A 27688-nucleotide genomic window follows, 5' to 3' on the forward strand; every position below is an offset into this window, starting at 1 on the left:
ATTGTATGGGAGTCTAAGTCTCTTTGTAAGTCTCTAAGGACTTGCTTTATGAGTCTGGGTGCTCCTGTATCGGGTGCATATGTATTTAGGATAGTTAGTTCTTCCTGTTGAATTGATCCCTTTACCGTTATGTAATGGCCTTCTTTGTCTCTTTTGAACTTTGATGGTTTAAAGTCTGTTTTATCAGAGACTAGGATTGCAACCCCTGCTTTTTTTTGTTCTCCATTTGCTTGGTAGATCTTCCTCCATCCCTTTATTTTGAGCCTATGTATGTCTCTGCATGTGAGATGGGTCTCCTGAATACAGCAGACTGATGGGTCTTGACTCTTTATCCAATTTGCCAGTCTGTGTCTTTTAATTGGACCATTTAGTCCATTTACATTTAAGGTCAATATTGTTATGTGTGAACTTGATGCCATCATTGTGATATTAGCTGGTTATTTTGCTCATTAGTTGATACAGTTTCTTCCTAGCATCGATGATCTTTACATTTTGGCATGTTTTTGCAATGGCTGGTACCGTTTGTTCCCTTCCATGTTTAGTGCTTCCTTCAGGGTCTCTTGTAGGGCAGGCCTGGTGGTGACAAAATCTCTATGCATTTACTTGTGTGTAAAGGATTTTATTTCTCCTTCACTTATGAAACTTAGTTTGACTGGATATGAAATTCTGGGTTGAAAATTCTTTTCTTTAAGAATGTTGAATATTGGCCCCCACTCTCTTCTGGCTTGCAGAGTTTCTGCTGAGAGATCTGCTGTTAGTCTGATGGGCTTCCCTTTGTGGGTAACCCGACCTTTCTCTCTGGCTGCCCTTAACATTTTTTCCTTCATTTCAACTTTGGTGAATCTGACAACTATGTGTCTTGGAGTTGCTCTTCTGGAGGAGTATCTTTGTGGCGTTCTTTGTATTTCCTGAATTTGAATGTTGGCCTGCCTTACTAGGTTGGGGAAGTTCTCCTGGATGATATCCTGAAGAGTGTTTTCCAACTTGGTTCCATTTTCCCCCTTGCTTTCAGGCACACCAATCAGATGTAGATCTGGTCTTTTCACATAATCCCATATTTCTTGGAGGCTTTGTTCATTTCTTTTTCCTTTTTTTCCCCTAGACTTCTCTTCTCACTTCATTTCATTCATTTGATCTTCAATCGCTGATACTCTTTCTTCCAGTTGATGGAGGTGGTTACTGAAGGTTGTGCATTTGTCACGTAGTTCTTGTGTTATAGTTTTCATCTCTATCAGTTCTTTTAAGGTCTTCTCTGTATTGATTATTCTAGTTATCCATGCATCCATTCTTTTTTCAAGGTTTTTAGTTTATTTGCACTGGGTACATAGTTCCTCCTTTAGCTCTGAAAAGTTTGATCGACTGAAGCCTTCTTCTCTCAACTTGTCAAAGTCCTTCTCTGTCCAGCTTTGTTCCGTTGCTGGTGATGAGCTGCGTTCTTTTGGAGGGGGAGATGCGCTCTGATTTTTTGCATTTCCAGCTTTTCTGCCCTGCTTTTTCCCCATCTTTGGTTTTATCTGCCTTTAGTCTTTGATGATGGTGATGTACTGATGGGGTTTTGGTGTGGGTGTCCTTTCTGTTTGTTAGTTTTCCTTCTAATAGTCAGGACCCTCAGCTGTACATCTGTTGGAGATTGCTTGAGGTCCGCTCCAGACCCTGTTTGCCTGGGTATCAGCAGCAGAGGTTGCAGAAGGTAGAATATTGCTGAACAGCGAGTGCTGCTGTCTGATTCTTGCTCTGGAAGCTTTATCTCAGAGGTATACCCTGCCATGTGAGGTGTCAGTCTGTACCTTGTAGGGGATGTCTCCCAGTTAGGCTACTCAGGGATCAGGGACCCACTTGAGCAGACAGTCTGTCCGTTCTCAGATCTCAACCTCCATGCTGGGAGATCCACTGCTCTCTTCAAAGCTGTCAGACAGGGTCATTAACACCTGCAGAGGTTTCTGCTGCTTTTTGTTTAGCTGTGCCCTGTCCCCAGAGGTGGAGTCTACAGAGACAGGTAGGCCTCCTTGAGCTGCGGTGGGCTCCACGCAGTTTGAGCTTCCCAGAGGCTTTGTTTACCTACTTAAACCTCAGCAATGGCGAGCGCCCCTCCCCCAGCCTCGCTGCTGCCTTGCAGTTAGATCTCAGACTGCTGTGCTAGCAATGAGGGAGGCTCCATGGGTGTGGGACCCTCCCGGCCAGGTGTGGGATATAATCTCCTGGTGTGCCGTTTGCTAGGACCCTTGGTAAAGTGCAGTATTATGGTGGGAGTTACGTGATTTTCCAGGTGTCGTGTGTCTCAGTTTCTGTTGGCTAGGAAAAGGGATTCCCTTCCCCCTTGCGCTTCCCAGGTGAGGTGATGCCTCGCCCTGCTTCAGCTCTCACTAGTCGGGCTGCACCAGCTGACCAGCACTGATTGTCTGGCATTCCCCAGTGAGATGAACCCGGTACCTCAGTTGAAAATGCAGAAATCACCCATCTTCTGTGTCGCTCGCGCTGGGAGCTGGAGGCTGGAGCTGTTCCTATTCGCCCATCTTGCTCCAGATGCACAATATTTTTTTATTTATGAATTTTGATACAACTATTTTTACATAGGTATTCATAGCTACTGGATCTTTATCGTGGATTTTATCTTTTATCATTATATGGTGAGTCTCATTGTTTCATTTATTGCTTTTCCACTAAATTTAAGACTGTCTAATATTAATACTGTGAACATGTTTTCTTTTAGTTTGCAATTATCCAGTAGACCCTCAATATCCCTTAACTTTCAGCTTTGTTTAGATAGGTTCATTATATAAAACAGTTCTCTATACAGAGCAAGATTTTGCATTGTGACTTTCAGAGCTCTTTTTCTGTAATGGAGCATTTCTATTTACATGCATTGCTATAAAAGGTAGGTCTGGTCTTGTCTTTCTTTTTTGGTAACAGTTTTATTGAGCTGTAATTCTCATATGATATAATTTGCCCATTTTAAGTAAACAATTCAATAGTTTTTAGAATATTCCAGATATGTACAACCATTGCCACAGTCAATTTTAGAACATTTGTTATTACCTCAAAAAGAAAACATGTACCCTTTAGGACACCTCCCTATCCTTCCATGTCCCCCAGCCCTAAGAAATCTATTGCTAACAAATCTACTGTCTGCCTCTATAGATTTTCTGATTTTAAGGAAGAAAGAATTCAGTCTTCTACCCTTAAACATGATTTACCTGTGGATTTTTTGGAGATACTCTTTATCAAGATGAGGAAGTTTCCTCTTATTTTTGAGTGTCAGTTACCATGAGAGAATGCTGAATTTTATCAAATGTTTTTTTCTGCATCTATTGAAATTGTAGTCTTTGTTTGTGCTCTATTGGGCACTTAATGGTGCATGACATTAATTGATTTTCAGATATTAAACTAAGCTTGCACACCTGGATAAATTTTACCTCATTATGTTAAATAATTCTTTTATATTTGCTGCATTAGATTTGCTAGAATTTTGCTGAGGATTGGGGGGGTCCATGTAAATAACAGGTATTGGTCATGTGTTGTAGGAAGAACCCAATGGGAGATATTGAATAATGGGGGCAGTTTCCCCCATACCTTTCTCATGGTAGTGAATAAGCCTCAAGAGATTGGATGGTTTTATAAGAGGTTTCCCCTTTTACTTGGCTCTCTCATTCTCTCTTGTCTGTAGTCATGTAAAACCTTCTGCTATGATTGTGAGGCTTCCCCAGTCACGTGGAACTGGGAGTCCACTAAACCTCTTTTAATAAATTACACAGTCTCCGATATGTGTTCATCAACAACTTGAAAATGGACTAATACAACCTTCCAGGTTTTTAGTTTTATAATTTCTAAATTATTGTATTTCATATTTACAGTTACAACCATAACTTGTAGAGTTGTTTTAATCTCAGCCTTACAATTAAATTGACTTTATGCTCACTGTCAATCTGTTTGCTGGTTTCTTCATTCATCTATCTGTTGGCTAAAATTCATTTGGTCATTTCTTCAAGAAGCTTTTATGGGAACTATATTTTCCTTTATATTTGAACTGCAGTTTAACTGGATACAAAATTCTTGGGAAATATTTTTTTCACCTAAACCTGAAGATTTCATAGACAGTGGTGTCTTTTAACATCAAATAGTTCTTAGAGAAATCTGAAACCACACAGATTATTTTTTCTCATTTAAGTTGATAGGTTTGAATGGACGTACAATAGCTTTTTTTTTTTCATTATCTATGAGATCCCAAAACTTTGTAGGATGTGTCCTAATATTAATTGTTCTGAAAATCTCTGTATACACTGTTTTGTCTTCTCAATCTAAGACTTACCCTGTCAGGTTCTCTTGTATCTTTGGGAAATTTTCTTGAATTATACTTTTCAAATTCTTTTTTGTTACATTTGTTTTGTTCTCTTTTTAAGAACACTAACTATGCATAGGTTTAATCTCATAAGAGCTTCATTCTTATTTCCAATCTATTGTTATTATTTTTTCCTAATTCCTTTACTTCTCTCTGTAATCATTTTAAAATTAACACATAATAGTTTTACATGCTATGGAGGTACAGTGTGATATTTCAATACATACATACAATGGATAAAGACCAAATCAGGGTAATTAGTATATAAGTCACCTTAAAATTTATCATTTATTTGTATTGGGAACATTCAAAATCTGCTCTTCTAGCTATTTGAAAATATAAAATAAATTATTATTAACCATAGCCACCCTACAGTGCTAAAGAACACCAGAAAGAATTCCTCCTACCTAGCTGTAATTTTATATCTGTTAACAAGTCTTTGGCTATCTCTTCCTCCCCACCACCCTTCTTAGTCTCTAGTTAACACTATTATATTCTCTACTTCCATGAGATCAACTTATTTCACTTCCACAAATGAGTGGGAACATGTGGTATTTATCTTTCTTTGCCAGACTTATTTTATTTAATATAATGTCCTCCAGGCTCACCCATATTGCCATAGGATTTCATTCTTTTTAAGGCTGAATAGTAATACATTGCATATATATGCCACATTTTCTTTATTTGTTAATCTGTTGATAAACACTTAGGTTTATTTCATACCTTGGCTATTTTGAAAAGTGTTGAAATAAACATGGGGATGCAGATATCCCTTTGACATACTGATTTCCTTTGCTTTGAACATACAACCTGTCATGGGATTCCTGGATCCTATGGTAGTACTACTTTTAGTTTTTTGAGGCACCTCCATACTGGTTCCATAATGGCTATACTCTTTCATTCCCACAAACAGCACACAGGTTCCCTTTCTTCCATATCCTCTCCAGCAGATTTTGAATGTTCTCATCCATAAATGGTTGAAGTGATAGGTATGCTAATTACTCTGATTCAATAATTACACATTGTATACATGTACCAAAATATCACACTATATCCCATAAATATGTAAAATTATTGTGTCAATTAAAAATAATCATAAAAGCAAAAACAAAGAAAAAATAAATTAAGAAACTCATATCATTTACAGTAGTCACACAAAAATATAAACTTAGGAGTAAATATAAACATGGATATCAAAGATCTGTACAATGAAAATTACAAATCTAATAAAAAAAGTGGACACAAAAAAGTGGAACAACATTATTTTTATGGATTGAAAGAATTAATATCGTGAAAATTACCATAGTGCTCAAAGTTAACTACAGATTCAATAAAATCTCTGTCAAAATATTAGTGACATTCTTCACAAAATAGAAAGAACAATTCTAAAATTTGTATGAAACCACCAAAGATCTCGAATAACAAAAGCAATCCTGAGGTGGGAGGGAAGAACAAACCCGGAGGAATTACACTACCTGTCCTCAAAATATCTACAAACCTGTAGTAACCAAAGCAGCATTGTACTGGCACAAAAATAGATACATAGACCAATGAGACAGAATAGAGAACCCAGAAATAATTCCACATATTTAGAACTAACTGATTTTTGACATTGGAGAAAGGAAAATTTCTTCTGTAATCTTTTATTTTTATTTTTATTTTTTTTTTGAGACGGAGTCTTGCTCTGTCACCCGGGCTGGAGTGCAGTGGCCGGATCTCAGCTCACTGCAACTCCGCCTCCCGGGTTCACGCCATTCTCCTGCCTCAGCCTCCCGAGTAGCTGGGACTACAGGCGCCCGCCACCTCCCCCGGCTAGTTTTTTGTAGTTTTAGTAGAGACGGGGTTTCACCGGGTTAGCCAGGATGGTCTTGATCTCCTGACCTCGTGATCCGCCCGTCTCGGCCTCCCAAAGTGCTGGGATTACAGGCTTGAGCCACCGCGCCCGGCCTATCTTTTAAACTTTGTTCATTTATATTTGATTTTGCTTTCTTTTGTTTCTGAACCTGCTTTTTTGTCTCTTACTGAGTGTATTAGTTTCCTAGGACTGCCACCACAAACTGGGTGACTTAAAACAACAGAAATGTATTGTCTTACCATTCTGGAGGCTAGAAGTATAATTTTAACATGTAAGTAAGGTTGGTTCATTCTGAACGTTGTGAGGGAGAATCTGTTCTGTGCCTCTATTCTAGCTTTTGGTGATTTGCTGATGATCTTTGGCGTACTTTGGTTGTAGATGCATCACCCCAACCTCTGCCTTCATGTTTGCATGGTATTCTCTTTGTATGCATGTCTGTTCTCTTCATATGGCATTCTCGTTTTAAGGATACTTGTTATATTGAGTTAGCGAACCACTCTACTCCAGTGTGACCCCATCTTTTTAAAAATTTTGTTTATTTTTTGAGACAGAGTTTCGCTCTTGTTGCCCAGGCTGGAGTGCAGTGGTACGATCTTGGCTCACTGCGACCTCCGCCTCCATAGACATACTTTACACTCCCATAGCTAGATCCTATAACATCTACCCCTTGGTCTAAATTAGGTTATGTTGCTTCTTGCTTGAGTGTGCTCCTGACTGTGGAGAATTCCTCTCTCTACTGGTTTATCCTGAGAATTGCAACAAATTTCTCTGAATCATGCCTATCAGGGTCCCAGGCAAAAATTCCTTTAACCCAGTGGAGTAAATTTCCCAAATTCCTCATGACTGTGTGAACACATGAAGATATAACAAAATGGGGTTTGTCACTCTCTCTTATATATCACATTACCATACTGCAGCGGTTCTGAAACTTTTATTCACATACTAACATCTTTAAAATAAGACTACATCTTATAATCAATGGAATCATGCAATTGTTATCAGTATTGTGATATAGTTGTTATTGCCTGTGCATGTGAGAGCATCCTTATAGCTGTTCATGTTGTTACCACTTCAAAAGAATTATGCTTATTGTTGATGCTCTGTGCATTAAATTTAATTGACATGTGCAATGTACCCAAATTGAATACACTGATTAATCACTGAAACAAAATGTTATTAAGTACACAGAAAGGTATGAAAATAGTATCTCAGGGCATAGATTTTACATTAGTAATGCACATACTCATTGTTGTAAGGACAACTGCATTTCCATATTTTCTTACAAAGCAACAACCAAATGCTTTATAGGGCCTAAGAAAGAATGGTATGCACGAGTAGGTGACTCTCTATTATGATGTTCTATTATTAAGATCTATGCAAAATGACTGCCTATCACTGACTAAGCAGTGCCACTGGAGGAAGAAGAAATTGCAAAATATTCCAGGATAGATTAAATAATTTCGAGCCAGAGAGAGGCTATGTGACCCATTTAAGTTGGGTAGAAATATCATTAAGCCATCAAATATCAATTTGTTAGGAGCTTCCTGTTGTCACATTTGATGGCAAAATTTTACTGTACTAGACAGCTAAAGAGCTTCCATCCATCATAAATCTCCTCCTTCTCTGTCTCTTTTTTTTCTCTCTCTCATTTGAGATGTAAGCTCTTTCTCTTTTTTTCCCCAGTCTAAGGCATACTCTTTATTTTTCTTACCTGGGTCATGGCTCTTTCACTTGAGCACACATATCTTATAAGCTCTAACTGCTGAACTATCTTTTCCTTCCTGAAAATCTCCCTCTGGGTTCAAATAGCTTTTCTTTGGCTATCTGCCCTTTCCTTCGTTTTCCACATGTTATTGTTAACATGTGGTGTAATTATAGGTGATTAATACTAAAATGAGAAGTAATAAACTGTAAGCAAGCAGAAAAATATTAGATCTTCACTCACCCATTTCCATGTAATTCCAAGGGTTTTGGCATCATCTGAAGGCAGAATAAAAACTAGAATGCTTATCTGCATGTAGATTTCCCTTTTGTATTTTCAAAATTTTTAAGTAAGTGTTTTAGGATATCCTTGTCAATTGCCATATCTCTTACTGTGTGCTTCTGGCTCTTATAAAGGCTTATATCACACTTCACCTCATGGAAAAGTTGACTATATTGGGAGATCTGCAGGAGGAGATAATCGTCTTGGCCCCCAAAAAGCTGGAATGAGTCTCTGAGATTTTACATCAATGTAAATCCAGGCCAAAATGAAATACTTTGAGATGAACTTAAAATCTTTCATTGACCTTTCTGTGGAGGCTCTTATCTTTACCATAATACATTTTCTATGTTAATATAATCTAGCATTTTGGGATCTTTTCTGACTCATCTAGGGTTCTAAAGGCATTCTACATACTACAGGAGAGTTCTGAGCGTTTTCAAGGTTACTAAGGTTTCCCACTGCTCATTAGAATCATATTTTCTGAGTATTTTTTACCCATTTCCATCCATATGCAGTTTCTCTTCTGAGCCTGGCATTATTTTCTTTTATTCCACTCAAGTCTTCACAAAACACATCTGCCTTTTGACTCTTGCTATCTGGGCTGTCAGCCTAAACTCATAATAGTGTGGAGCCTGTGAAAGATGGCTCAGTCTTCTGTGTTGTAGGCATCCTTTCAAAAGGACTCTATAGGCAGAGTTAAGCAGACATACAAAATCTCCCTGCTTCTCACCCATTAATTTCAGTCACTTTCATAGTACAGAGAAAACCCTTTCATATTTTAGAAGTTGAATTTGCATAAATGTGCACAACACTGATGTTTCTGCCCTTTCCCTTCAACTACTTTCTGTTTCAATAATTCATCACCACCTGCCCTTTCATCCTGAAGATTTATGTTTTGAAAATCACATGAGAATAGTTATAGTTATATGGTTCATTATTCTCAGGGAAACATGCTCTCAGTGTATGATGGCTCTTTGCTGCTTATCTCTGGGCACAGAAAAATCTTTCCTATTTGTAGTGCTCTGTGCCATGCTCCGTCTCCTTCTGTATATAGCTATTTTTCTTTCTTTTATTAAATTAATAAACAAAAATTTATAACCACATTTAAATGCACATAAGAAAGAGCTCTCTGTAGATGAACATTCTACATATGTGTAACAAAAAAGAAATAGAAAGTAAATGAGAATGTTTCTGAAGTTTATTTTCCCATGAAGCATAGACCAGGTAAAAAATTTATAGGTCTTACTGAACTTTCTAAAATTAAACTTCTTATTTATCAAAAACACACTATCTCAGCTACTGTACTGCATCCCAAAATAAACTAATGACTTGAAATTTTTAAGTTTTCCCGACCCTAATGGAAGGTGCCAGTTGACAAGACATATTGTGATGACTACAGCACCAATAAAATAAGTTCAACAAAATACAGCCAACTATAAAAATAGGTCAGAGGTTTGATTTTTTTAAGCTTTAAAATATTTGTTATTCTCAATATACACATCTATAGCATCATAAAGAGACATAATAGAATAAAATGAGAAAAATATCAACCCAATGAAATAACTAAACTAAAAATAAACAACGCACTATGGGAACTGGGGCTGTCATACCCCATAAAGTAGTTCTAGGGCTCAATAAATGTCAAAGTGAAAAATCTGTCATTGAGGAAATTAGACGAGAGCAGGAAGAGGAAGACTGGTCTCATAGAAAGAAATAGAAACACTTTCTAAAGAACTAAGGACTAAGACCTTACACCAGAGGAACAATAAATTTACTCCAATGGCATAGATGGGTTTTTACAAGATAAGGTATGACTCATAGCAAAAATGTTGCTCTCCTGATGGCATTTTTTAATAAAAAGAGAGAAAAAGAAAAAATAAGTTAAGGATTTTCTCAATAGTTTGGCAATCATTGGCTCTCCATTCAATTTTGAGAGTAAAGTATTACAAAGCTGTTTGGGTGTTTACTGTGTGTGAGAGAGGCTTGTTGATGTGTGAGATTCAGCAAAGAGTGGTAGGGATTGGGCTGTTTCTTTGGAAGACACCCTAAATATTAATATGCTTAAGTCTTATTACACTAGTCAGTTTCATAGAGAGGGACCTTCCAATATCTTGTTTGTCATGGAGAGAGGGGATGGCAGTGGAGGTAGAAGCTTGGATTTCAGACTTCTGGGGGCTGAAAGGGACCTCATCACTTAGTATTCGGACTTCATTTAGCTCTTATGTTTCTGGCATGGCAATCCAACTCTTAGCTAAATCTGAGACTTCCATTTCTGCAAAGAGTTATAACTTCTCTAGTTTTTTTATCCCAATGTGGGAGGAATGGTCTTATGGGTGTACTGTGAGGATGAGGGATGGCTGTTTGTTTTACTGATTTTTGGCAAATTCTTCTATTTTCAGTGCTGACTCATACCCATAACTTTAGTCTTCTTCAATAAACTCCCCTTGAATTTTTTTTTTTTTTTTTTTTTTTTTTTTTTTTTTTTTTTTTTTTTTTTTTGCTTCCCTGTGTCATCCCTAAATGCCAATACTTCTTCCCTTTGCACTGCCACCAATACCAGGCATCTGAGTTTTGGTTTTCTTTAATCTCTTTAGTAAGTTAAGACTCATCTATTCGCAATTCATCTTCTAAATATTATTGATCTTTACAATCTACTGTGATTGACTTCTTTTCTTCTTTTTTTAAAAATATTGAGTTGTACTTTTTCATTCCTTTGTTGTCAGTTTTATAGGAGCTGGGAAGGGAGTAGAAGTAAACATATTTAACAAGAAGTTCCTAATAGTTTAATAAGACTCAGATATATGTTTTATGAAGACATTTGCAAAGGGGGTTCTCATGATAAATGAGGTTCACATCTTAGGAAGTAGGTGACAGGTCTCACAACAGTAATAGTGAATTTTATTCATAGGATGGTTCAGCAGAGCTATGGTAATTTATAAGAACTCACAGATGAAAGTCTATAACAACCTATAGTATGAGTAAGTTTGTGGGGTTGTCACTTGATGCCAAGACATACAAGGGGTACGACAGGTATTGACCTTGCCATAGACTTAATGCTCCTTGTATATAAACTTTATAGAACCCTAATTTCACCTCTTTCCCCAACTATACCCTCTCTGAGCTTTAGTTTGAGCTTTATAGAGCCCTAATTGCACCTCTTTTCCCAATTGTACATCTCTTTCCCTGATTGTGGCCTCTTTGAGCTTTAGTTCATTATTTGTAAAATACAGATAATTTTGCTTACTTCATGGTGTAGATATTAGCATATAGTGAAATAATGCATGCAAAAATATTTGGCTCACTGGAGCTCAGTCAATGATAGTTAAGTTAAATATCCAGAAGTTCCTGGATTAAAGTCAAGGCCTGGAATACATCAGTTGGTTTGTTTCTGCTTCTATATCTTATTTTTTGAGACAGCTTATTCCATCTGTAAGTAGCTCTCATGACTGGAAATCTCATCTTTATTTCAAACTTACTTTATTATCTCATTCATCCTTTAAATGGCTAAGGTCAGCAGTGGACAGGATGGAGCCCAGCCCTTCCATTATGGAACTTATAGTCAATGTTATTGCTTTTTATTTTTCTCCTGAATCTTTCTATCTGATCATTTTCCTCTTGTCTTAAGACTATATTTTAGAATTTTCTTTAGCATGGGTCTGCTAATAGTGAAACTTATTTTTATTTGCCTGGAAATGTTCCTAATTGTCTTGATTTTTTAAGAATTTTTTGAGAATAAGAATATCATAAGAATATTTTTACTGCCTGGATTGGCAGTTCTTTTCTTCCAGCAAGTTGAAAATATCACATAACTGTTTTATGTCCTCTGTTGCTGTTGTTGAAAAGTCAATTGTTAGTCTAAACCTTGCTCTTTTGGGAAACTCTGCCCTTTTTTCTCTGACTACTTTTGAGGTGTTTGCTTTACCTTTGGGTTTTCTTTAACTGCACTATGTTCAGTTGTAAATTTATTTTTATTTATTTTTCTAGCAACAGAGGCACATCTATGGCCTCAGGCACCAGGTTGCCACATATAGACACAGACTCCAGGCCTGTTGAGGATGGTCCCTGCAGCTGCATCCTCCATATTGGTCCTTATTGCCTCATGTTCCAGCAGACCCAGGGTCCAGGTCCACACCTGAAGACCCAGAACGCAGACCCATCTTCATTTGCTCAGGCCCCAGATCTTCCCCAGTCCCAGGCTAGTGCCCGTGGACTCAGGCTCTAGGCCCATCCCAGTGAACACAGCTATCAGGCCCATCCTAGTACCAGACTGGCCACTGCAGACTTAGGCTCAAGGCCCACCGCAGCACCTGGTAAGCCCCTGTGAACTTAGGTGCCAGGCATCCACCTGCTGACCAAACTTCCCCAAAGACTCCAGCAGCAAGCCTCCCCACAGACTACCCCAGATAGCCTGCCCCTGCCCAAAATCTCTGCATGGGCTGACTGATGAAGAGTTTCCCCAGACAAAACCAGTCTGCAAATATTAGAATAAGTCTCTACTTTTTCAAATGTGCAGATATCAGTGTAAGGCAACAAGAAATATGAAAAATCAATGAGATATAACATCACCAAAAGAACACTATAATTTCCAGCACCTGACCACAAGAAAATGAAGACACATAAAGTGCCTGATAAGGAATTTAAAATAATTGTGTTAAGGAGGTTCAGTGAGCCTCAAGAAAATAGAGAGAAACAATTTAATTAAATCAGGAAGACAATAAATGACCAAAATTATAAACGTAACAGAGAGATTGAAATTATTTTCAAAAAACAACAAACAAATTATGGAGCTGAAAAACACAATAAATAAAAAAATGTTTAAATGTAAGAGAAAGCATTAACAACAGAATTCATAAAGCAGAAGAAAAAAAATCTGTGAAGTTATTTGAAAATATACAATCAGGAAAAAAAGAATGAAAGGGAATGAAGAAATCTTATGGGATTTGTGGGATAGCATCAAAAGGGCAAATGTTTGAGATGTAGGAGTTTAAGAAGGAGAAGAAAGGGACAAAAAGATAGAAAGTTTACTTAAAGAAGTAATAGCAGAAAACTTTCCAAATTGGGGCAAATATAAATATCCAAGAACAGGAAAGTCAAAAGCCTCAAATGAAATTCAATCCAAACAGGACAATCCTAAGACATATAACCAAACTGAAAATTCAAAGACAAAGATAGACTCCTGAGAGCAACAAGAGAATATAAGCATATCACATATAAGTAGAGCTTTAATAAGGCTGATAGCAGACTTCACAGCAGAAATTTGACAGGCGAGGAAAGAGTAGCTTCATATAGTCAAAGTGCTAAAGGAAAAACACTGCAGACTGAGAATATTGTACCCAACAAATCTGTCCTTCAGGAATGAAGGAGAAATGACTAAGAAGAACTGAGAGAGTCATCATCACCAGAAGTCTTATAAGAAATCTTAAAGGACTCCTCTAAGCTGAAAGAAAGAGGCACCAATTAATAATACGAAAACATATGAAAGTATAAAACTCCCTGTCAAAAGTAAGTACATAATCAAATTTAGAAAACTCTAATACTGAAACTATGGTGTGTAAGTCACTTATTTCTTTAGTATAAAGGTTAAAAACAAAACTATTAATAACAACAATAATTTGTTAAGGGATGCACAATATAAAAAACTATAAATTATGACTTTGAAAACATAAGATGGGGGGAAGTGAAATAAAAAGGTTGAGTTTTTTAAATAAAATCAAAAGTTGTTATCAGTTAAAAATAGCCTGTTATAACTACAAGCTTCACGGTAACCACAAAGCAAAAACCTATAGTAGATTCACAACAGATAAAAAGTATGGAATCAAAGCATAAAACTAGAGAAAATAATCTAATAAAAAAGAAAAACAACAAGAGAGGAAGAAAGGAAGAAGGATCTATAAAACAATCAGAAAGCAGCAAAATGACAGTAGTAAATTCCTTACCTATAAATAATTACTTTAAATCCTACTACTGGATATATGTCCAAAGTACATGAAATCAGTATATTGAAGAGATGTCTGCACTCTCATGTTCATTGCAGCACTATTCAGTGTCCAAGATATACAATCAACTTAAGTGTCCATGAACTGATGAATGGATAAAGAAAACGTTGTATATGTATATAATGGAATGCTCTTCAGCCTTAAACAAGAAGGAGATTCTGTCATTTGCAACAACACAGATGAACCCAGAGGTTCTTATGCTAAGTGAAATAAGCCAGGCACGGAAAGATAAATACTGTATGATCTCACTTATATGTAGAATCTAAAAAAGTTAAACTCATAGAAACAGAAAGTAGAATGGTGGTTACTAAGAGGTAGGTGGGAAGCGATTTAGGGAGATGTTGGTGAAAGGATCGAAAATTTCAGTTAGATAGAAATAAGCTCGAAGGATCTATTGTCCCACATGGTGACTATAGTTAATGACAATGTATTTTATTCTTGAAAATTGCTAAGAATTCATTTTGTGTTCTCACCACAAAAAATAAGTTATGCAATGTAATGGATATATTAATTAGGATGACTTAGCTATTCTACAATGTATATATTTTAAAACATCATGCTAAGATAAATATATATAATTTTGTTAATTTAATTTTTTTATTTTAACTAAGAGTGGTCATCATTTGAAGAGCCATGCTTTCAGGTTTAATCAAGATCCCAATAATTATTTGAAAGATAAAGAAACATTATATAGTTTTGTATTAGTTCCTTGTTGTTGCTGAATCAAATTGCCACAAATTTACCTGCTTACACCACACAAATTTATTCTCTTATTATCTGAAAGTTAGATCTCTGACATTGGTTTCACTGGGCTAGAATCAAGGTGTCAGGCAAAAATGCATTCTCTTCTGTAATCTCAATGGAAGAATCTGTTTCCTTGCTTTTTCCTGTGTCTAGAGGCTACCTGAATTCCGCAGCCCCTAGCCCTTTCCTTCATCTTCAAAGCCAGCAATGGTCTATTGAGTCCTTCTCGTAACACCTTACTTTCCATTCATCATCACATCTCTTTCTGTGATTTCTTCTGCCTATCTCCTTCGCTTTCAAGGACCCTTACAATTACACAAGGCTTCTCTTGATAATCCAGGATAATCTCTTTATCTTGAAGGCAGCTGAATACTAACCTTAATTCCATTTGCAATATTAATTCCCCTTTACTGTATAATGTAATAGATTCTAGAGCTTAGGATATGAACATCATTAGGAGGCCATTATTCTGTCTATATTGTGTCCCAAGGGTAGATTATTGAAAAAGAGACAGGCAAGGTATCATGGCCCCAGGAAAATGAACCGGGGTGCATGGCAGAGCTCTGGTTCTAGTGAGGAAATAGAATGTAGATTTAGAACTAAAAGTGATACTTATTACATGTTTGGGGAACTTAAAGAGGGAATTGGGGAGCTGTTTTTGTTGGGTGAGGATAACAACAAAAGTTCATGTCCATATTGACGTATTTTCTGTGCACTTAGGTGCTAGTTCCTGCTCGGTCCTGACTCCATTGGCCCTGCCCCAACGTAAGCAAAGTGGAGTAGCCCGGCAGAAGGACGCTAAAAGACAAACGGAATTTGGAAACATTTTGTTGTCGTTGTCCACTCTTTAAAGGCAAAACTCATGGGTCATACAAAAATATTCCTTAGAAACCTGTGACAATTTGAAAATTGAACTTTCCATCCCATCCTTTATGGTGGGGGAGGGAAAAGGAGGGCAATTTTCTTGCTTTATTCCTAACAGTCTTTTCTCCAAGCAGTGAACTCTGTTAGATTTTCCTGATGATTCCCACCAAAATAACTTCTAGTTAATGACCTCAACTATACCCGCCACTATACAACGCTTCTTCTCAGAAATACAAAAGTGCTGTCTTCACTTTGCCACCACCAATTGGACTCTTCCTTAGACACTGATGAATGCTGGAATTGGGCTAGAGTCTTATCTTACTTGCTGGGATGCATTTTCTGAGGATTACTGGTGTATTAGTCTGTTTTCCCACTGCGTTAAAGAACTGCATGAGACTGGGTAATTTATAAAGGAAAAAGGTTTAATTGACTCACAGTTCAGCACGACTGGGAAGGCCACAGGAAACTTACAATCATGGCAGAAGGCAAAGGGGAATCAAGGCACCTTCTTCACAAGGCAGCAGGAAGGAGAATGAATGCAGGAGGAACACTCAATGCTTATAAAACCATCAGACCTCGGGAGAACTCACTCACTATCGCAAGAACAGCACGGGATAAACCATCCGCATGATCCAATTAACTCCACCTGGTCTCTTCCTTGACACATGGGGATTATGGGGGTTATGACGATTATAATTCAAGATGAGATTTGGGTGAGGACACAAAGCCTAACCATATCAACTGGCTTCTCCTGTTCAAAGATAAAGACCTACAACTTTTCCAGTTCTCCCTGGCTTGTATGCTAGTACATTTGGTAGGTGTAGTAACTGGCTGAATGGCCATTACAAGACAGACATTTCTACTTGCGGTAATGCAACTCCTGTCTTAATAAATCTTTTTTTCCTTTTCCTTGCCAGTGATAAGAAGCTAAAAACAACAAACGTGTTGAATGTCAAATTATGGCTATGAAAGGTCTTATCAGGTCAAAACAATTGACTGATCTAACAAGATTAATTTCAATAAAGATTTATGTAAGATTCTTCCCTTGCCCCACCCCTCCAAAAAATCAAACCAACTAATAAAAGTACAAAGATAGATTAAAATATGGTTTAGCTGTAGCTCATATGAAAAAGAGTCAGGGGCTTTTGTCAGCAGTGAATTCAGTTACACATAGCAGTGCGTAGCAGCTTCTGAGACAGCTCTGTCAGTTTCAGCCTGTATTACTAGAACTGTGTCACCTAGCCTGAGGGAGGAAATGATATCCCTCCAGTCTTCATCAGTTTACAATGCATTGTCTAGCACTTTATTTGGGACACCTCAATATGGAAGATTTCAGAGGAGCAAGACCTATAAATACCATTAACTGAGGAATAAGTGTCTACAGAAATTAGAGATGTTTAGCCTAATGATTAAAGATTCAGGAAGCCATGATAACTCTTCAGATCTTAATAGTTCTGCATGGCCCCAGTGATCCAAAACTCATAAGCAGGAATCTCAGAAAGATAAGTTTTTGTCACAATATCTAGTAGTTAGGAATGTCTCAAGCTATTAACTCAAAAGACCGTGAGTGCTTTGACATGAGAGAACTTTAGACAAAGGTCAATGCTTGCTGACAGAGGGTATAAGCTACAGATGGGAAGTTAAGTAGATGACCCTGAATTCACTATAATTCTACAGACTCTTCAGTGAATTTCAGGCAGTCTTAGCCTTAGTTGAAAATCCAAACTAGGCCAAGCTGGTCATTTTAAACCCTCTACCAACCCTCAGTATGATCTTCCTTATGTGCATGGCTTAGCATGTCTCCTCCCTCAGATACTCACCATCCTCTGTATCACTGACCCTCCACAGATATGCTCTAATGAGACCTTCTTATACTAAATGGAATATAAATGTTTATCTTTTAAGCTTTATCTCTGGACTTCTTGGGCTCTGCCTCATATTCTCCAGGCTCCTTTTTCACTCTAGCCCTTGGTGTGGCTACCAATGCCTGAGAATGTAGCCGGAGAGCACCTCTGTTCAGCTCCACCACGCATCTCTTGATTTCTGTGTCTTAGCACCTCTCCACCACTGCCTCCCTAATACCTGCCAAAACTTGTTCAGCTATTCTGGTCTCCGGGCAAACCTGGAAGTAAGATGGAGTTAATATCCCGTGAAGCATTCACCAATGGGGAACAAAATTTGCTTGATAAATATTCTCCCCTTGCATCCCTTGAGTGAATAACTCTCAGGTGAATTATCATTGGGTCCTCAGATGTTCCCATGTGGCTTGAGTTTCAGTAAAAACTTTTAATAACATACCCTTGGATTATTTTTTCTCTCTTCCCTGTTCTTTACTTTCATTCTTTGTGATCACTTTCCAGAATAAACTATCTATATGCAAGTTGTTGTGTTAGATTTGACATATTGAGGCAACTTAGATTAAAACAATTTATACTTATGAGAGATATTACCCATTTAAGAAATTCAGAAATTAGTGAACAGATGTAGAAATTTTCATTGCAAATTTAGTTGCTTAACTTATCTGTTTATAAGGCCAATTCAACTACATAGTCAACATTTATGGATACAGTATTAATAAGAAGTCAGTATTGACCTCTTTCCTTAGCTATGTTCTATCATAGACAATAACCAAATGATATAAATGCAACTGTGAGCAAAGGAATATTTTTTCTTGGCAGAATCTAAAAACATATGACACAATCTCCCTTGGAAATACTTGTAGCACAGGAAGGAAAGTTTATGAAAGAGCCAAGAAATAAAGTTGATTTGAGGTTGAAAAGAAGCATCTCTTCAGGGAGCCACATATTCACGGCATTTTTAAAAGCAAAAAACAAACAACAAACAAACAAAAACTATTTGCTTTTCTTAAAAACTTCACATCATAAACCCTGAGTAATTTATGCAATCATAATATTCTACATCAAAAATGAGATTTTACAGCCCTTCATCCAAGAGATACAAACCTTGGAAAAATTTTACTCTGAAGTTCCTAAATAACATAAAATTCAATTCACAGAATCACATTATTACTGGGAGAATCGATACTTTTTTTACAATAAATGAGTTTAACAAAAAATGATTTAATTTAATCTCCAAGTTTATGAGGGTAATGGTTGTTTCCTGCAACTCTTATCATACTCTTTTCAGGTTAACTGCATGAATAATATCATCTAAGCTGTTTCTAATGATTGATCTATGTAATAAAAAACAAATTCCTGTATACTCCAATCCTTGGAAGAAATTAAAGATCTTTTCCAGCATTAGTCAAAATCCCACAGTATGTACTAAGAAATGCTCAGAGCAGTCAGCTCTAGATTCTCATGAGAACACACAGTTTGTACAAAACCCCAGCTGTCTATAGTAAACAAAGATATGGAGTAGACAAAAGGAGTTCTCATTATAACATTCTTAACTCACCATTGCCTTCCTGCAGGTCTTCTCAACACCCAGTGCTCTCAGGCTCTCTGGGGTGGTTCTGGTCTTTCTATTTAACTCTAATTGACTCCTCCTCTGCCTTCTTCCTCTTTCCCACCCCACCTTCTAACAGCACTCACCTGTGCTGCTTACTGTCACTTATCAAGTGCTATTGTGTGGGGGGATAATCTGTTCAAAGGCACCAATTTCCTCCTTCCCAACAGACTTGGTAAGGAGAAATTAAGGAAAATGTCCATGATCCTCAAATCAGCATTATCTGAAAAGGTCTGTTCTTTGACAAAAAACAAAGTGTCAGGATTTCTGTGAAGTCTTCTGTTTAGAACTGTTCTGGCTGAGTCTGTGGTATATCAAGTGTAAAATGCACTTAAATTTTTTGCCAGGTCTACTTCCTGTTTAAGAAGCTGTAAGAGCACATGAGGCCCCCAGAGAAACTGCAAAGCTGAGGTGATAGATAGGAGAGCTCACATCTTCTATCATTTACTTCTTGACATCATAGCCTGTGGCTTTAGAAGAAAAGTGACTGCAATTTTCAAACATGCACACACACTCTCTCTCTCTTCGTTTTCCTTCTGCTAAACGTTAACCAAATCAAACACTCTCAGAGCAGAAATAAGAAAGCAAGCTCCAGGTCTCAAATATTGGGAAGACAAACCTGTTTAACTTATTTGGTTAGAATAACTGTCCCATATTACCAAGAGCAAATAATCATTTCTCCTTCTGACAGATACAAAGTCTTGATATTTTGGGACTGTATTGTGTTTCTGTTTCCTTTAGGAGAAATTTCTGCTCATAGGGATGGCAGGTGGATTGACAAACTCCAACTCACTTTTATTATTATAAAAAGGTAGAATTTGATTTTATGTTTTATAATAAATCTTTCAGAAAACCAGTGCTTGTTTTTCATTCATCTTGGAATCAAAAGATATGAGGTACAGAAGAGACTCTCAAACAGACTTATTACCCCTGTATCTTACAGCTGGAAAAACAGAGATCAAGAAAATTATGTGACTTTCCTGAGCTCATGTAACTGGATGTGGACCCTCAAGAAAACACATTTTGTACAGGTCTCTGTGAATCTGATGGCATCTCTAGGAAAGCAGGCTGCCTTTCTTCTTGGTAAGAGATCATTGCAGAAGCACTGTGTACATTGTAACAACTGTCCATCCATCAGTGAAAGTCCCTGACATTTGCATGTTTTCCTCCTTCAACCTAATCTTTAAATCATTTCTACGCCTGTATAATGTCTCTTCTTTAGGTATTTTATTGGGACATTGGAAGAGTAAGAATTGGCATTTAGATTTTGGGGTGTCCTCTATAGCCCCATACATTCCTTCCTACAATAAAGATTTGAAGTAACTGCATGTGCTGGGAGCTGCACCAGGATGTAGGGGCAGATGGTACTGGCCAGTGGGGATTATCTACATGTAAGTAAATAATTTTAATTCAATCGGACAGGTATACAATAAACAGATACTTACTGGTGCCATGGAAATCACAGTTCTCTTCCTAGTGGGACTTCTCCATCTTTCTCATCCTGAGGAGTTGTCATTATTATGATTTAGAACTAAATTCAAAGTACTAAATAAAAGGCAGTCAGATTAACTTCTTATGATATAGGTTTATATTTTTTTAAGGCTAGAGAACTTAAGATTATAAACCGGATAAACTTTTTAAAAGTTCTTCAAGATACATTAGTAAAACATTTTGGTTTTGTGAGTCTGGGGCCTAGGTAGTATTCCTGCCCTGTAACTAATATAATATTATAAATTACCAAATTTCTTTCCCTTCTTTTTGTTTAAATTGTCACACATTTACATGAATAATTGCAGATCACAGAAAAATATTAAAAATGATTAAAAACTGGAAAATAATAGGACCAAAATAGTGACCCAGCTCACTTTTAATAAAATACTAAACAAAGTACAAGCCAATGAAATTCAGGTAAATTTAAATGATGACCATCTCCATCTAGTTTATTTTACTGTAATCCTGCAAAGTACTTTGTTATTAGAATATTTCAATACATGAAATGTGAAACAAATGAGCCTAATAAGAAAACTTATATAAAAATCTTAAAAGATGCTGAAAAAGCATCTGATAACTTTCAACATTTTTTTTTTCTTTGTTTTTCTCACATCAGATGGGTAATGTACAAATGTCATAACAAGATATGAGGGAGGCACATCTCATGCCTAAGCATAAAAACCTAATCATCAAGTTTACAAATCACAAAAGGATCTCAACATAATTTTTTTGAGGGGAAAACATACTAGAAAACTAGGAATAAATATGTAATTCTTCAACATGATCTCAAAAAACATTTATCTTAGTGGTTACACATTAGAAGCATGTCTATCAAAATCAGAAACATGAAAATTACATGCATCACTGCTATTACAAAGTTATGGTAATGATTTTCTAGAAATTATGGCTGATTCAATAAGACATGAAACAAAAACAGAAGTCTAAGCACTTTGCCATTGTAGCACTCACTATGTTTGTAATTAAAAAATGATTATATGGTCACTTGTCATCTCCCTTGTAAAAGCATAAGCTCCATAAGAACAGGAACTAGGTCTGTATTATTTATTAAGGAATCTCAATGCCCAGAAAAATACCTTTTACAAGAATATATGAAATAGATATTTATTAGATGAATGAAGCAGAACTTCAGGGTATGGCTTAGTAAGAAGGTTAGCAAATCGTCTCCCCAAAAGCAACTGCCAAGCTAAACAAAAATGACAAAAACAACTATGTCTATGCTCTTGGAATCTGCCAAAGGCAGAGCCAATTGGAGAACCTTTTATGCTTGAAAACCTGTGGAACTGTGAATATCAGTGGGAGCTTAGGGCATTTTGTACTGGGACAACTCGAAAGCTCCTGCCAGCCTAGTTGACATGGATGTTTTGTGAGAGTGGAACAGGCTGTGACAACTAGTAGTTTTGCTACCATGGTCATACTGGGAACACTTGATTTGGAGAGGTGGGCCATGCCCATGCAGCAATGTCAGTAAAAGTGACAGTCTTGGCAAAGAGTCAGTGGAATCGACCAATGATTTTTCTAATCTGAGGTTTTTGTTGGGACAAGCATAATATCAGCTAAGGCTACACATATCCACGACAGAGATCAAGATGGTCCAAGCCCCTCTACATACTACTGGCCAACACTGAGGTTGCAAAAGAGCCTGGCGGGAAGAAAAATCTGGAGGAAAATTGAAAACAGCCTGAAGTTTGTACTCTTCCTGCATGGAAATCCATCAACAGAGAACAGAAACCTTATTGGCTCAAGTGTGTTGAGTATAGCATCTGCCCAATCATTGGCTGACCACTATGCTACACAGAAAGAAGAATGACCCCTCATAAGTCCAACATAAAAACAACAATAACTTTAAAAAAAAAAGGAACAGAGACATAAGCAGCCATTGGGAAGACCAGTTTCACAGATTTGGTCCAGGCAAGCTACTCAACAAACAAAACAACAAAAACAAATGTCAGGAAAGAAAACCATGACCCAGAGTTGCTATATTATCAAAGTGTCTAAATTCTCTTTCTTTCTTTTTCTTTTTCTTTCTTTTCTTTTTGAGACAGAGTTTTGCTCTTGTTGCCCAGGCTGCAATGAGATTCTCCTGCCTCAGCCTCCTGAGTAGCTGGGATTACAGGCATGTGCCACCATGCCTGGGTAATTTTGTATTTTTAGTAGAGATGAGGTTTCTCCATGTTGGTCATGGCTCATCTCGAACTCCTGACCTCAGGTGATCCGCCAGCCTTGGCCTCCCAAAGTGGTGAGATTACAGGCATGAGCCACAGTGCCCGGCTCTAATTTTCAATAAACAATGTTATGGGATATGCAAAGAAATAGGACGCATAATCAAGTGAGGGGTAAAAAGAGCAGTTAGTAGAAACTGAATCTGCGTGTCTCATTTGTATCCTCTGCTTTCCCCAGCTTTTCTTGATCTGACCTCTGCAAACCAGCCTTCCTTGGTAGGTAGAGTTAGACAGTGTAGGAGTCAGAGGCACAGAGGCACAGAGGAAAGAAGCAGGTTTCTATTCTCCTCTGCTTTGGGCTGTGTCTCTGGCCACATCTCCTATAAGGTTCCAGTCTCACTGGAAAGCCCTAGCTGCTAATACCAGCTTTTCCTTTTGTCCTTCTGGCCCTAGAGATGGAAGGGCTGCCTGATGTTGTTATCTCTGGGTTTCCCTACCAACTCATTTGCTCTTTATCTCTTCTAACTCCTTTGTGGCAATTTCCCTACATTAAATTCCTTCTCAATAGTCAAGCAATCACCTATTGATAGACCTTTGTGTCATTTCCAGTCTTTTCCTATCTAAAAAAATGCTTTAAAGAATAGCCATGTGCATGCATGTTTTTATACTTTTGCAAGTGTCTATTTGGGATAGATTCTTAGAATTGAGATTGTTGATTCAAAGAGTAAATACACATATCTAAGCAGCTTAAAGAGGCATTATTGTTTCAAGCCAAAAATATCTTCTTTAAATATAGTTTTCTTAAAAAGAGAGTAATTAAGAGAGAGCTTTGAAATAGCAAGACAAATGAATCTCTTTGGGAAAAAAAGTATAATAATAATATTAATAATAATAAAAAAGCTTCTGACTGTCCAGAAGAAGTAGCCTGCCATGCAGGTGGAGTGAAGAGAGGAGGGAGAAGATTGCTCTTGATTCATCTTTAGTTAGGAGTGAGGAGGTTTGCCTGGGAAGAGACGGAGAGGCCATTTTTGAAAGAAGCAGCCATGTGAGGCATTGCGTACGCTTGGCACTGTACAATTAGGGCGATAGCATCTTTTGATGCATAATCTGTCACCTTAGCTAATCAGAATCACTGAACCCCATTTAAAATGGAAAGTGGAATACTGAGTGAATTCTTATGTCAAAAGTTGGGTAAAGATAAGTCACACCCTCTGATCCATTTAAAAATACTTAGCAGGTGATTCCAAAGACTGAGCTACTGAAGTCCCCATGTTACTTATCCCAGGGGGATATGCAAAAACAGAGACAAGAATTAAGGAAGTAGCTCTACAAGACAGCAGAATTGCCCTGATTCTCCAGAGATGTTTCTGCATAGAGCATGGCCACAACCCTGGGAACTGTAGTCTTCCCTGTATCCCAATTAGGGTTAAAAAGAAAAAGAAGAAAAACTAGGAGCAGGGGAAAGGGATTTTGGTTTCTAGGGGTAAGGCACAGAAGCAACACTAAAGCCTTCTGCTGTCTGTCTCCCTTTCACTCCACCCTAAGGATGAGTCCTAAATAAAAGTTGAATCCAAAGGCCTTGGGATCATAATTCTAGTGAGGGAAGCTTGCAAGGGGGAAATGGTCTCTGTATGGACATTATCTGCTTTATTCAGTTCTTCTGCTCCACACCGTTATTTGCTTAACACTATAGGATTCTAGTTATTTTCTTTCAGCACTTAAAGATATCACTCCATTATCTTCTTTTTTCTTGGCAGCTCACCAGTGCCTTCAAACAGATGGTTTTTGTGTTTTATCTGGCTTTTCTTGTTTTCTTGGCAGGAGCATTGTTCTATAGCAAGCTACCCCATCAGAATTGAAAGTCAAAGCCTCCACTCTTAATTATTGAAAATATATATACATTAATATCTAGTATTATAGATCCCTGTTCCAGTTTTGTTTTAAAAAATTTATAAACTATTATTGCATATTTACCCACATGAACTTTAGCATCTCAGTATTGTACACCTTCCCATTACTAATTCTACCAAATGTACACGTTTATTTGTAGACAACTTTTATGATATTGAGTATTCTGTATCCAGAAGCATGGTATCTATTTTTATTAAATTGTCTATTTTTGTTACTTCTGGAGCTTTATTTCAGTTGGTTCTGAATATTTCAAATTAAGTTTAATCCTGCATATTTCAATTATTTTTGTCAGTAGGCTCTTTTTACAATTATATGTTCTGCATTGTTGAATATATACAAAATCTTTAATGTTGTATATGCTATTTTTAACTCATTATCTTAGTAAATTTTTCTTAGTTCATTTCCTTTGGTTTTCTAGGCAAAGATCACAAGGAAATCATACCTTTGTTGTGTCATTTCCAATAGTTATCCAACTTAATTCATTTCCATGGCTTGTTTTTTCTAAAACTTTCAGAACACTGTTAAACCATTGTTGTCACAGTGGTTATCCTTCTTCTCTACTTCTCTTTAATGGGAATCCCCTAGGATTTTATGATAGTGTGTGCATGTTTCTCACATTAAACAAACAAAATTATCATCCTATTTCTAAAAAATTTCTGTCAGTCAAAGAAATGCAAATCAAAACCACAATGAGATACCATCTCACACCAGTTAGAATGGCAGTCATTAAAAAGTCAGGAAACAACAGGTGCTGGAGAGGATGTGGAGAAATAGGAACACTTTTACACTGTTGGTGGGATTGTAAACTAGTTCAACCATTATGGAAAACAGTATGGCGATTCCTCAAGGATCTAGAACTAGATGTACCATATGACCCAGCCATCCCACTACTGGGTATATACCCAAAGGATTATAAATCATGCTGCTATAAAGACACATGCACACGTATGTTTATTGCGGCACTATTCACAATAGCAAAGGCTTGGAATCAACCCAAATGTTCATCTGTGACAGACTGGATTAAGAAAATGTGGCACATATACACCATGGAATATTATGCAGCCATAAAAAAGGATGAGTTTATGTCCTTTGTAGGGACATGGATGCAGCTGGAAACCATCATTCTTAGCAAACTATCACAAGAACAGAAAACCAAACACCGCATGTTCTCACTCATAGGTGGGAACTGAACAATGAGATCACTTGGACTCGGGAAGGGGAACATCACACATTGGGGCCTATCATGGGGAGGGGGGAGGGGGGAGGGATTGCATTGGGAGTTATACCTGATATAAATGACGAATTGATGGGTGCTGACGAGTTGATGGGTGCAGCACACCAACATGGCACAAGTATACATATGTAACAAACCTGCATGTTATGCACATGTACCCTAGAACTTAAAGTATAATAAAAAAGAAAAAAAAATTCTCTCCAGAACTAATATTAAATTACAGCTGCCTCTTGAACAATGCTGGGATTAGCAATGCCTTACCCCCATGCAGTCTCAAATTCACACATAACTTTTGACTCCCCTAAAACTAAGCTACTGATAGCCTACTGTTGACTGTAAGCCTTATGAATAACATAGTCAATTAGCACATATTTTGTATATTATATGTACTATATATTGTATTATTGCAATAAAGTAAGCTAGAGAAAAGAAAATGCTATTAAGAAAATCATAAGAAAGAGAACATATATTTACTATTCATTAAGGGGAAATGGATCATCATAAAGATCTTCATTCTCATCATCTTTACATTGGGTAGGCTGAGGAGGAGAAAGAATAGGTGTTGGTCTTGCTCAAGGGTAGCAGGGGTGGAAGAAAATCTCTGTATAAGTGGACTTGCACATTCAAACATGTAAACTGAGTAAATGGTATATGGATGCGTTCAAGGGTAAACTGCATATGAATGTCTATTTAACATCTATTTGAATATGATTTTACCACAATGAGATTTCACCTTACACCTGTTAGAATGGATACTATAGATAAATGTATACATACACACACACACACACACACACACACACACACACACACACAGATGTATATACAAAAAAAGATAATAAGTGTTGGTAAGGATATGGAGGAAAGGGAATCTTTGGACACTGTTGGTAGAAATGGAAATTGTTGTAGCCACTAAGGAAAACACTACGGAGGTTCCTCAAAAAATTAAAAATAGAACTAACATATAATCCTGCAATCTCACTTCTGGGTATACATCCAAAGGAACTGAAGTCAGGATTTTAAAAAGACATCTGCATTCCCATGTTTATTCCCACATTATTCACAATAGCCAAGATACGGAAGCAGTCTAAACGTCCATCAACAGATGAATGGATAAAGAAAATGTGGTGTATAAATATATGTGCCCTATGGTGCTATGGTCGGAATGTTTGTGTGCCTCAAAATTCATATGTTGAAATCCTAACCCCCAAATATTTGAAGGTGGGAACTTTGGTAGGTCATCAGATCATGAGGGCAGACTCCTCATAAGTAGGATTAGTAGGATTAGTGCCCCTATGAAAGAGACCCCAGAGAAATTCATTGCCCTTCTTCTCCTGAGGTTACAGTGAAAAAATGACACTTACCAGGCATCAGCTTTGCTGGCACCTTGATCTTGAACTTTCCTGACTCCAGAACTGAATGAAATAAATTCCCATTGTTTATAAGCCACACAGTATTTTGTTATAACAGTTCAAACAGACTGAGACAGTGGAATATAATTCAGCCTTAAAAAGAAGGAAATCCTGTTATTTATGACAACACAGATGAACCTGGAGGACATTATGCTAAGTGAAATTAGCCAGACACAGAAGAACAAATACTACATGATATCACTGATATGATGA

At 37.1% G+C, this 27688-nt stretch overlaps 1 non-coding gene across 1 annotated transcript; it reads right to left on the bottom strand.

Annotated features, from left to right (window-relative positions):
- Positions 1 to 21348: 21348 nt before the first annotated feature.
- On the bottom strand, positions 21349 to 21452 carry LOC115894460. Its single transcript, XR_004054578.1, has one exon. It is a non-coding gene; the product is annotated as a small nucleolar RNA U13 (small nucleolar RNA).
- Positions 21453 to 27688: the final 6236 nt, after the last annotated feature.

The sequence above is a fragment of the Rhinopithecus roxellana genome, chromosome 17 (genome assembly GCF_007565055.1).
Source record: "Rhinopithecus roxellana isolate Shanxi Qingling chromosome 17, ASM756505v1, whole genome shotgun sequence".
NCBI lineage: Eukaryota > Metazoa > Chordata > Mammalia > Primates > Cercopithecidae > Rhinopithecus > Rhinopithecus roxellana.